The sequence below is a fragment of the Aquarana catesbeiana genome, linkage group LG05, assembly GCF_042186555.1.
Source record: "Aquarana catesbeiana isolate 2022-GZ linkage group LG05, ASM4218655v1, whole genome shotgun sequence".
Taxonomy (NCBI): Eukaryota; Metazoa; Chordata; class Amphibia; order Anura; family Ranidae; genus Aquarana; species Aquarana catesbeiana.
In genome coordinates, this window is record NC_133328.1 from 193,461,826 (window position 1) to 193,474,958 (window position 13,133).

At 41.0% G+C, this 13,133-nt stretch overlaps 1 protein-coding gene across 4 annotated transcripts in view; it reads left to right on the top strand.

The window, feature by feature from the left end:
* The window catches only part of LOC141144605 (epidermal growth factor receptor-like), a 285,658-nt gene that overhangs the window by 127,729 nt on the left and 144,796 nt on the right, over nucleotides 1–13,133 (top strand). The gene's annotated exons all lie outside the window — the stretch shown is intronic.

Consider the following 13,133-nt stretch of genomic DNA (forward strand, 5'->3'; position numbering starts at 1 on the left):
ACAAGCCCTCCTGGGCTAATTCGGCTAACACTATTATCAGTGTTACCACCTCCCGGATTCTTCGCAAAAGATGTGGGAGAAGTCGAAACAGAGGGAAAGCATCAAATAAGGGAGAACTGGTCCCTAAAGTGTTACCAGTGCATCTGCCCCTATTGTCTGTGGGACTTTCGTCCCAAACACAACCTTTTCCCACTTTTTGTGGAACTTGGAATCTAGTAGATTCACCTGCAGAGTTCCCCCTGCCATTATACTATACCTGGAATATGTACTAGTGATAGAGACAACACTTGTTGTACTGTCTCAGACAGAATGTTGTTCACCTTCCCGAGCCGTATGACTCCTGGTGGTTGATATGTATGCCTGCAGAGGCATTACCAGATTACACCTACCACTGGTTTGTCCCAACTTCCAGAGCAAAGCATACTGGCCAACAATCCAAGATATCGATGGGCAATACTTTCTCCTGTGGAGACCAAGTCCATTGAACTATAGCCGCTTTCAAACCAACTGGAGAAGCTGGCATCAGTGGTTATCTTGCCCATCCCTTCTCCAGATCTCGAACCATCAACCAGCAATCTTAGCTCTGTAATACCCCAGGAACAGATCCCTCTGGCAATCCAATGCCTGGAACTTCATGTTCCAGACAGAGAGAATGATTCTCTACCAAAGACCTGGAGTAGGACTGTACATAGGGAACGTGCCTTGACCTTGATACAACTTCCTCCTGCAGAAATGTATCAAAGGAAAATCTGGAACAGAGAGCTTCCAGAACAAAGATTATTGAAGTAAACTGAGATTGGCACATGTGCGTTTTCAGCAAGTCCAGTACTGGGCTGGGAGCTTTGTGAACCCTTCGAGCTGTGGCCAGCCCGAAGAGCAGAGTCACAAAAATAAAAAAGACGACTTTGCACTGCAATTTGCAAAAACCCTTGATGAGCCTGGAAAAAATGACACATGAAGATATGCATCATTGATGACTATGGACCCCGAAATCTACCTCTCGCAGGAGGTCAACACTAAATGGACAGAACCTGAAACAGAGGGATGTCCAGCGGCTTAAGATCTAAGCTAGACCTTATGTCCTCATTTGGTTTTGGGACCGCTAACGGTTGGGTTTTTTTTTTTTTTTTTTTTTTTAAATAATGAGCCCATACCTTCTGCTCCAAGAGTCAAATGCAAGGCAAAAGACTGACGACTCTGTGGCAGACCCCAAAGGTCAAAAAAAGGCGTACCTAACCTATCAAGCTTTTGCAGGCTAAAGATGGAGCAAAACCACCAGAGACTGCCCTAAGATCTTCTGGCCTGAGATACTCTTAAAACACATCAGCCTCAGATGCCTCCCTCACACAGGTGGGGGAAAGCTTACAGCATCTGGTATTCCCGGGCAGTCTCACATCCATATATTACCCAGGCTTGAGCTTAGGCTTCGATCAGATATGATCAAGGTGATGAGGCTACAGTCCATCTGATGAAAAATGAATGCGTCAGGAAAAGGCTGCAATGCCAAACACCACAGTAGCTCAGATGCATCTGACACCACTGTCCATTGGGGGGATGTGGACTCCGGCAGATCACTGAACCTGAGAGCGGTGCACCTGCCTCCCCTCGGCTGCCTCTCCTTTCTGGAAGCATTTAACTGGTATAAATAACGTAGTAACTATATTAGCCAACCTAATACACAGTCCTCCAAGGATGCAGGCCTAAAACAATGTTGGTTTACTGCTATGCAACCCCTTATGTATGTAAGTATGCAGGTACCCAGGCATGCCGTTATGTAGGTACCTAAGTTTTGCAAACATGCAGGTATACAAGTATTCTTGCCCTTCATGCATTTATGTATGCAGCTCAAGGCAATAAGCACATATGTATGTATCCCAAAGCAAATAAGCTCGTATGTATGTCCTAGGCAAATAAGCACATATGTATACTGTTAAATGCAACTAAGCACATATGTATACAGTTTACTGTAAATAAGCACATATGTAGACAGTTTAAACTAAGCAAATATGTATGCATTATAAATGAAAACCTGCCATCGTGCATTTAAGCAATATGTATTTATGGAGGCATGCGTTTATGGAAGCATGTAGGTATGTGTTTAAGCAAATATGCGTTTAGGCAAAACACGTAAGCGCATGTCCATGCAAACATGCACTTACGCAATACGTGCCCATGGAGGCATGCATTTACGGAAAAAGCAAGCATGCATTTATGAAACGTGTTTATGCAACATATATTGCACCACGTGCATCTATGCAAACATGTGTCTATGCACCATGTGTTTATGCAAACATGCATCCACGCAAACACATATATCTATGCAACATGCATACAAACTTTTTAAAAAGAAACTGCAAAAATGCAGACCATTCCTGCTGCAGGACTCTGAACATAACAGGAGTCCAATCTTTACCCATCACGGTGAGCTTTGTCATAAAAGACCTTCAGAGACTGGGTCCCCCCTAATCTGCTTTGACTCCCCTGGACCTGTATAGCACCCTGCAGGAAAGCACCTTGGTCAGAACAAACACTGTACAGGGTTCCATTATGCAGGGTCCAGTGCCATAAGACTGCATTACGGGCAAAACCTATCAGCCAAAATGGATGGTAGGGATGAGCCGAACACCCTCCGGTTCGGTTTGCAGCAGAACATGCGAACAGGCAAAAAATGTGGCAGAACACACGAACACCATTAAAATCTATGGGACACGAACAAGAATAATCAAAAGTGCTCATTTTAAAGGCTTATATGCAAGTTATTGTCATAAAAAGTGTTTGGGGGCCTGGGTCCTTCCCCAGGACACATGTATCAATGCAAATTTTTTTTTTTTAAATCCTGTTTTTTCGGGAGAAGTGATTTTTTTAATGCTTGTCCCTATCAACATGGGGACAAGGTGCTTTGGGGGGTTACCCCAAAGCACCCTCCCCATGTTGAGGGCATGTGGCCTTGTACGGTTCAGGAGGGGGGGCGCTCTCTCGTCCCCCCTCTTTTCCTGCGGCCTGCCAGGTTGCGTGCTCAGATAAGGGTCTGGTATGAATTTTGGGGGGGACACCTAGGCCATTTTTTTTTAATTTTGGCGCAGGGTTCCCCTTAAAATCCATACCAGACCTGAAGGGTCTGGTATGGATTTTGGGGGGACCCCTACGCCATTTAAAAAAAAAAAATTGGCACAGGGTTCCCCTTAATTTCAATATCAGACCCGAAGAGCCTGGTATGGATTTTAGGGGGACCCCAACACAATTTTTTTTTTAATTTTGTTTTGGGGTTCCTCTTAATATTCTTACCAGACCCAAAGGGCCTGGTAATGGACTGGAGGGGACCCCATGCTCTTTTTTTCAATGAATTTTCTATATTGCCAAGACCTGACAATTCATTACAGCTGCAATCAGTTTTAAATGACAATTTTTCCTTTAGAAATGTCATTTTGCTGTGGTACTGTTCTAAACACGGGAAAAATGCGCCACTTTACGGGCATACTATAGACACCCCCCAGGCACGATATTTAACGGAATATTTCATTTTTATTATTTCACTTTAAGCATTATAGAAATCACAGCTCCCGAAAAAACGAACGTTTTTTTTGCATTGATACATGTCCCCTGGGGCAGGACCCAGATCCCCAAACACTTTTTTATGACAATAACTTACATATAAGCCTTTACAATTAGCACATTTGATTTTTCATGTTAGTGTCCCATAGACTTTAACGGTGTTCCGGCGGCTTTCGAATTTGCCCCGAACGATGTTTACAGAACATCCGAACAACCAAAGTTCGGCCCGAACTTATGCTCGAGCCAAACCGTTCGCCCATCCCTAATGGATGGTACCCAAGCCTCTTTCCAATGATGGCTTGGGTACCATCCATTTTGGCTGATAGCTTTTTCAAATGGATCCGATTGAAGTCCATAATTCTTAATAGAACCGTCCAGACCTCCAAGTATGCTCCAAGAGCACATGTCACTTCAGTGACCATCCACCTAACAGATACTGGCGAAAAAACGGAGGTACTTCCTGTGTAGGAGGGGTTATATAGGGGAGGACTTTTTGTTTGATTGATTTACCAGTGTCCATTCACCAATAGGTGGCGTATAACCCATATAGTAATGACTGCTCTGTGTCCTGTGATGTACGATAAAGAAATGACTAAAGTTCTGCTTTAAAGAGCCTTTTGCTGCTTTCCTAGCTCCAGGTGGTCTCCTCTTCTACTATCCTCTCTACCTTCTCAGAATATGCAGCACCTAGGTACTTCTCCAATTTCTACAGTTCAGACACAATTTGGAGATTAGCATCCAGACAGAATTCTCTGAAACATGTTATACTTACCTGCTTGGTGCAATGGTTTTGCGCAGAGTGACCCAAACCTCATCTCGGGTCTCTTGCTGGCATTCTTGGCTCCTCCTCTATTCGGTGCACCCCCATAAGAAGCTGCTTATTATGGGGGCCCGCCTACAAGCTCACTCCTGAGTTTGGCTATGTAAGTCTATTGACACACAAAGCTGGGCCCACCCCACCCCCACTCTCTGCTCATAGAATTTGATTGACAGTAGCAGGAACCATTGGCTCCCACTGCTGCCACTGTCTGCAGAGAATGAGAAGAGAGCCACCTTGACGGGTACAGCGTTGGAATGAGATTGGGCGCAGGTGAGTAAAAAAGGGGGGTAAGGGGGTGATACAGATACAGGGACATTTTTTAACTTAGTGAAGTGAATGCATTTAGGTAAAAAAATGTCCAGTCCAGCCTTTACAACCATTTTAAGGCTCCAATAGCTGAGCTCAGTTCATCAGTAGCTCCCAGTGTTTCAAACACCAAGTCTTTCTTAGGTCTTCTTTCTCCCGTGTAAGTGCTGGAGAAGCCTTTAGCTCCATTTTTTATGTGTAAATTGTTGGGAACTTTGCTGCAGCTCCAATTTGCAAACTGACCTGAGCCTCAATGTCATTATACAGATGCTTGCTCTGACTAAGAGCCTGAATACGATCAGGTAAAATACCTTATTGGGGGGGGGGTGCATGCGCGGAGCAGACAGCGATGGACATGTCCCGCTGAGGCTCTGTTATTCCCGGGACTTTGCGGCTACCACAGACGCCCGAATGGCAGGGTAACTAAACAAAAAGCATACTAATATCCTCCTTAGTACCCTGTGAACCAAATAGAATGGTTTTGGGAGCTGCCCGAGGCAAAACAAAAGCCACAAGGAAAAACCGCTCAGAGGCTCCTGTAATATGGCTCAGTCTAATTCTCCTCACACAGCTAAGGCCTGCGCTGACAAGAAACAGCTGCATTTACCTCAGGAACTGTATGACACAGATAGTGAATACAGTGCCAGCTCCCATCCACAACAAGCAGATACATTGCACCCAAAAATATTAAAACAAATAGAGAAAATGCTACAGAAAGCTTTAAAGCAGACCTCTGACCAAATTACAGAGAAACTGACAAAAGAAATACGTGATTTAGGCCAACGCACAGCTGAATTGGAAAACAGGATGGATGACATTGAAACTAATGTACTATCACATGACAATGAATTGGAGTCTCCTAAAGATGAAAATTTAACGCTGCAAGCGCTTTTAGAAGATTTTGAGAATAGGGCACGTCGTTCAAACCTCCGCATACGAGGTATGCCTGAGTCAATCATTGACCTTCAATCGACTATGACTGCTCTTTTTCAGGAATTAACACCATCAATCCCAATTGAAAGATTGGAAATGGACAGAATCCATAGAGTTTTGGCGCCACGCAAAGCTGAAGGTCCCCCTCGTGACATAATTGTAAAGTTCCACTTTTTTCGCACAAAAGAGCAACTTATGACAGCCGCCAGGAACAAAGAATCTCTTACTTTTCAAGGTCATTCATACCAGATTTTTGCTGACCTATCCTATAACAGTTGCTAAACGGCGCACGATGAAACCTTTGCTCCAAAATCTCCAACACCACCATATCCCTTATCAATGGGGATTCCCATTTTCTATTCGTTTTACATTTCAAGGCACCAAATATTCAAGCAGATCCTTCGAACAATTACAGAACCCTTTGCAAAACCTTCATCTATACAATGGGCCCTCTACTAGCCCTCGTCGACGTACAACATCTAATTCTCCACAAAGTGCATCTAAGTCTGGAACTGACAGAAGCAGACAAAGTGCATCAAAAAGGGGTCAATTCAATTCCCCAGACCTAGACCCACCAGACACAATGGACTGAACGCATTTTCCATTTCTCTCTGAAGCTCATTTAACTTAATGGTTCACCTACCTTATCTTTAATTTTAAATATTTCAAGTTCTTAATATGTTATAAGTTAAAGTATATAACTTTACATTCAAATATTTATATATAATTAATTAAGGATTTGTTAAAAGGAATACTATTTAATCTGACTCTTATGTTTGCTTATTTTTTAAGGAATAAAGCCATCGGATGTCTAAATTGAATTTTTTTTATTTTTTCATAAAATTTGCCTGCGGGGGACCCGAGAATTGGTCACTGCTGCCCCCATTTTTCTGTCCTAGGACTCTCCTCCACTTGGGTTACAGTGTGAGGGGCCTCCTCGGATAGACTTTGTGCCTCTGAGCTAGCAGATTTGCGTGCTCAGTACGCCATCGTTTTATTTTTATACATATATTAGTAATTATAACTTATTTTAAATATATGACTCTTATTATTTCTTTCTTCTCTCATAATCTACTTCTCCTTTTTTCTTTTATCCAATCTTTCCCTGGGGTTTCTTTGATTCCGCACCTGATAACAGAAATATATCGATATATCTTATGTAAAAATTATATATGGCTCCTTTAAATGTCCTAACCTTAAATGTCCGAGGTCTAAACATTCCTCATAAGCGAACTAAAGTATTCAGATCTTTATCCTCCTTCAAAGCCCATATAGTGTGCCTCCAAGAGACGCATTTTACTGAAACTTCAACCCCTAAATATTTTGGGACATGCTACCCCCAAGTTTATACTGCTTCAGCTAAATCAAAACGCAGAGGAGTACTAATAGCATTTCACCGAACTACACCTTTTTCCCTCATAACAGAGATCAAAGATCCAGAGGGCCGCTCTCTCATACTTTTGGGACACCTATGTGATATCCCACTCACAATTGTTTCCTATTATGCACCTAATAAAAGACCAACATCATTCCTCTCTCACTTGCTACAAGTAATAGATTCGCATAAAATGGGCACACTTTTGATATATGGTGATTCAAATCAAGTTCTATACCCCTATCTAGATAAATCCCCTACTCCAACCGTATCCAGCTCTCAATCTCGTATGTTTCAAAGACTTCTTCAACAACATTCACTGCTAGATTCCTGGCGTGAAATAAATTCTTCAAAACGTCAATTCTCTTTTTACTCCCACCCACATAAATCTTTTTCACGTATTGACCATATCCTAATATCTATAAGTATGTCACCAGAATTGCTCAACTCTTACATTAAACCTTATACTTGGACAGATCATTGTGCGATAATTTCAACCTATACTTCTTTAATCCCAAAAGCTCAAGACCCCACATGGCACATAAACGATTCAATTCTCACACACCCATCACATTCATCTGACTTAGAATCAGCAATAAAAGAATATCTGGGATACAGTGATACTCCTGATATATCCCCACTGACATTGTGGGAAGCCCATAAACCTGTTCTTAGAGGGGTCTGTCTACGAGAAGCATCATACCTTAAAAAAGAAAAACGACAACTACAACAAAAACTAGAAAAAGAATTTAATGACTGCCACACAAATTTCCAATCAAACCCTACTCCAGTGTCAAAAGCACAACTTGATAAGGCAAGTTTAAATCTTGACCTATTCCTATCAGAATCGGTGGACAAAACAATACATAAATCTAAATATAAATTCTACTTTAAAGCTAATAAACCTGGCACCCTTCTTACACATGCGCTTCAAAAATTAAATAACTCCTTTAAGCCAATTCGCCTAAAAATACCCCATGATAAATACACTAGTAACCCAGTAAAGATATTACACATCTTTCATAAACATCTTACTTCTTTATACAAAAAAGAAGGATCCTTCGACCAATCCTCAGCAGAATCATTTTTTTCACAAGTTAAACTTCCAACCATTTCTCAAGTTCAATACAATAACCTTGAAAGTCCTATTGAACCTATAGAAATCGAAATAGCAATTAAATCCCTTAAGTTAAATAAACGACCAGGCCCTGACGGATTCTCAGCCCTCTACTATAAAAAAATTTCCCATATTCTTACTCCCATCCTGACAAAAGCATTTAACTCCCTACTTAACAAACAATCCTTCCGACCGGAAACTTTAAGAGCAATAATTTCAATGATCCCTAAACCTCGGTCTGATGACTCATCTTGTACTAACTTTAGACCTATATCCTTATTAACCACTTCAGCCCCGGAAGATTTTACCCCCTTCCTGACCAGAGCGTTTTTTGCGATTCGGCACTGCGTCGTTTTAACTGACAATTGCGCGGTCGTGCGACGTGGCTCCCAAACAAAATTGACGTCTTTTTTTTCCCCACAAATAGAGCTTTCTTTTGGTGGTATTTGATCACCTCTGCGATTTTAATTTTTTGCGCTATAAACAAAATAAGAGCGACAATTTTGAAAAAAACGCATTATTTTTTACATTTTGCTATAATAAATATCCCCCAAAAATATAAAAAAAACTTTTTTTTTCCTCAGTTTAGGCCGATCGTATTCTTCTACATATTTTTGGTAAAAAAAAAATCGCAATAAGCGTTTAATAATTGGTTTGCGCAAACGTTATAGCGTTTACTAAATAGGGGATAGTTTTATGGCATTTTTATTAATAATTTTTTTTTTACTAGTAATGGCGGCGATCAGCGATTTTTATTGTGACTGCGATGTTGTGGCGGACATGTCGGACATTTTTGACACATTTTTGGGACCATTGTCATTTATACAGCGATCAGTGCAATTAAAAATGCACTGATTACTGTATAAAAGGCACTGGCAGTGAAGGGGTTAACCACTAGGGGGCGGGGAGGGGTTAAGTGTGTCCTAGGGAGTGATTACTAACTGTAGAGGGATGAGCTGTGTGTGTGACGTCACCGATATCTGCTCCGATGACAGGGAGCAGAGATCGAGTGACACTTGTCACTAGGCAGAACGGGGAGATGCTGTTTACAACGGCATCTCCCCGTTCGTCCTCTCCGTGAGGTGATCACGGGTATCCCCGCGGCGATCGAGTCCGCTGGACCCGCGACCCGACTCACGGAGCTCCCGGCCGGCGGCACGCACGCAATGGCATGGCGGGCAATTCAAATAGACGTACAGGTACGCCCATTTGCCCAGCCGTGCCATTCTGCTGACGTACATCGGCGTGCGCCGGTCGGGAACCGGTAAAACCTAGATATGAAACTACTAGCAAAAGTAATGGCGTCTTGTCCTAATAATATAATTGGTTCATTAATAAGCAAAGATCAAGTAGGTTTCATCCCTTTACGACAAGCAGCAGATAATGTCCGTAGAGCATCATGATTGATTCAAGCAGCTAAAACAAGGCGAATACCTCTGTGTCTCCTGTCATTAGATATCAAAAAAGCATTTGATACAGTGACGTGGCCCTACTTAAATTTCACTCTACAAAAATGGGGCTTTGGACCTCATTTTCTAAGCTGGGTCACTTCACTTTATAATAATCCCAAGGCATATGTTAAATATGCAGGATACAAATCAGACATGTTTGACATAAATAGAGGAACACGTCAGGGTTGTCCTCTCTCCCCACTTTTATTTGCCTTACTCATTGAACCTCTTGCCCAGGCTATCCGTACAGACCCTTCAATCAAGGGCATAGATTTAGCAGGCCATCAACATAAATTATGTCTATTTGCTGACGATATATTAATTTTTATGTCTTCCCCTCATATTTTTGCTCCCAATCTTATAAGCAAACTAGATCACTTTGCCCAAATTTCTGGACTAATTATAAACTCACAAAAATCAACAGTTTTAAATGTCTCTTTACCCCCGCAAACACTACAACAAGCTCAAATATCTCTGCCTTTTACATGGTCAAAGTCTCACCTCACATATCTAGGTATTACTCTTACCCCCAATCTATCTGATATCTTCTCTGCTAACTATCCTCCACTACTACGAAAAATTACTAATTTTCTTAAACAATGGTCCTCTTTGCCAATATCATGGATTGGTAAAATAAATGTAATAAAAATGACTGTATTACCTAAAATTTTATATCTCTTTTGTGTATTACCCATTCCTATCCCGGCATACTTCCTTAGGAACCTACAACGTAAAACACAAGCATTCATATGGAGCTCCTTAAAATCTCGCTTACCTACCCACACTCTTTATCTTTCTAAACTTAAAGGAGGATTAGGTTTCCCTAATTTTACTGATTATTTCCATGTAGCACATATTCCTAAATATCACACGAAACACGAGATCCCCCTCTGGGTAGCGATTGAATCAATCGACTGTGATCCGATCTCCATACCAAATCTAATATGGTCTACCTCTTCTGACCATAAAATAATAAAAAATAGGATTACTAAACATACAATTGCTATATGGTATAGATTCAAAGTAATCAAAAGACTACAATCTCCGCATATATCTCTTGTATCATTTATTAGAAATCCACTTTTCTACCCAGCTCATACATCTCCTAAAACTTTTAAAAAATGGATTTCTGCTGATTTAACACAACTCTATGACCTGATAACGACCACTTCACTTAAAACATTTCCTGAAATATGTGAAACCCATCAATTTCCAGATTCAGAAATCTTTCGTTATCTACAGATCAAAAACATTTTTATGCCATTTATACAAGGTAGAGATAATCTATGTGACATAACGCATTTTTAACGTATTTGTAAATATGACCCCCACTCAAAGGGGCTTGTGTCAATGTTGTATAGTCACCTGAATGCTTTGCCTGATACAAAAACACCCTCCTATGTGGAAAAATGGGAGAATGATCTGGGTTTTCACATGGACTCATCCAAATGGGATAAAGTCTGGGCCAATACCAAAATATCTTCTCATATTGTAGTAGCCTTAGAGGCGAACTATATAGTACTTATGCATTGGTATCAGGTCCCTGTTAGGATCACAAAATATGTTCCACAATACTCTCCACTTTGCTTTCGCGGCTGTGGTGATCTAGGAACACATTTTCATATCTTTTGGGATTGCCATATAGCAAAAAATTATTGGAAAGAAATATTCCTAATGCTCTCTAAATTATTCAAGAAAACTATCATCCCAGATCCGACAAATGCGCTTCTAAATTTAAAGCCTACGCAAATCTCCTATACACAATTTAAACTCCTTCTACAAATTACCACAGCCGCAAAGCCGACCATCGCCAAAGCGTGGAAGTCCTCATCACTAATGCTTTCTGAAACTACGAACAGAATACATCAGGCCATGATCCTCTCGAAAACAGATGCCATATCCAACGATAACATACCTAAATTTGAGAAAATTTGGAGTCCTTGGGTGACCCACTTTCTTTCTCCTAATTTTGACACTTCTTTACTAAGACCTTGGTAACTATATAACTTTGTTTTGAATAACTGATAAAAAGATACTATGTATATATTGTTACTAAGAAATCCCCGGAAACCTCTACTAATCCAGACTTCTTTTTTTTTTTTTCTTCTTCTTCTTATCTTTACTTTCCTTTAATTCTTTTCTTTTCTCCTTATTCTATCCTGTCTTCTTCTATTTATTTTTACATAACGAAATGGTAGCGAAACACTCACTTTTATAATGCTCAATTATAATACAATAATAGATAGTAAGCTCTAATGTCCTATTATAAATAACTGAATCTCATAGTAATTAATATTATTTCTTTATTACATATTACTCAAAGTTAAAAGTTTAACAACTTTTTCATTTTTTTTGTTGCTCTTGATTATTTCATTGTTTCAAACTGATTGTAACATATAGCCTATTTAAGTCTTTCATTGCTTGTAACTACAAGAAATACTAAGATCTGATATGTAAATTCAACTAATACTACCATTTAATGTAATCAATATTTTGTTAATTGTATCAATGTTTATATTTTCAAAATCAATAAACAAATTTGACGAGAAATACCTTATTGGGTATTTAAAGTGCAGGTATTGCTTGGGGGGGTGAGAAGGACCACACATTTTTGGACATTACATATGTAGCACAACCCCTGGAGGAGCCTCTTGATAATTTTTTTCGATTCTATGTTCTTCTTTCTTTAAACTTTTAAATAAGTGTTCCCCCTTAATGTGTGCTAATATTTTTCACTGAGTCCTTGGAGTTGTGAGATATCCGGCGTCTTCAGCTAGCTCAACATAGGGCCCAAACAGATCTCTGTGCAACAATTCCCAGTAACAAGGGGTAACTTATGCAAAGTGTCTCCTGTAAAGGCTCTAATGTGGGAATAGGAGATAAAGATGTCTGCATGCAGTGTCCCTTTTGATGTGTGCACAAGGTGGGCTTCCACCCTCTCACTAATCCTGAAGATACCAAAGCTCAAAGGAATGAGATGTCCTGGAACAGGCTCTTGAAGCATCCCTGACTGGCAACCTTGTGACCCAACAATGTCAGTACAGTTACCCACACAGCCGATTGGGTGCTTGTGATGATGGATCTGCATCCAAGGGTGAAGCTGTCTGGCTGAGAGAGTCACTACTCTGTCCTGGCAGCGATCGCTTCAACTCAATAACAAGCAAGGGGCAAGAACTCCTCCTGCAACTGGTCTCTCTGGCTGCCTTGTGGTCTCTCCCCCCTGCTCCCAGGCAGCCTCCACCTCCCTCCTTGTATCCCAGCACCCTGGGGGCTGTAGTCTGCGCTCTGGAGATGGCCATGGGGCCACTTGTAGCCATAACTACATGTCTGATGATGCCCCTCTCCTCCTTTCTCTGGATTGGTCCTCTTTCACAGCCAATGAGCAGGGAACAGAGTGGGCGGCGATTCCCCACAGCTGCTGTCCTGTCTTCTTCTGTCTGTGGCGGCTGGCTGGCTGGGGGATCGGCACCCACTACACATGTAACATTTACAAGGTCCTTCGAATTGGACATTATTCAGAAATACCTACTGGGCCTGAATAAACAAAATTTCTGCAAACTTTTGAAAATGGTTGTTTTT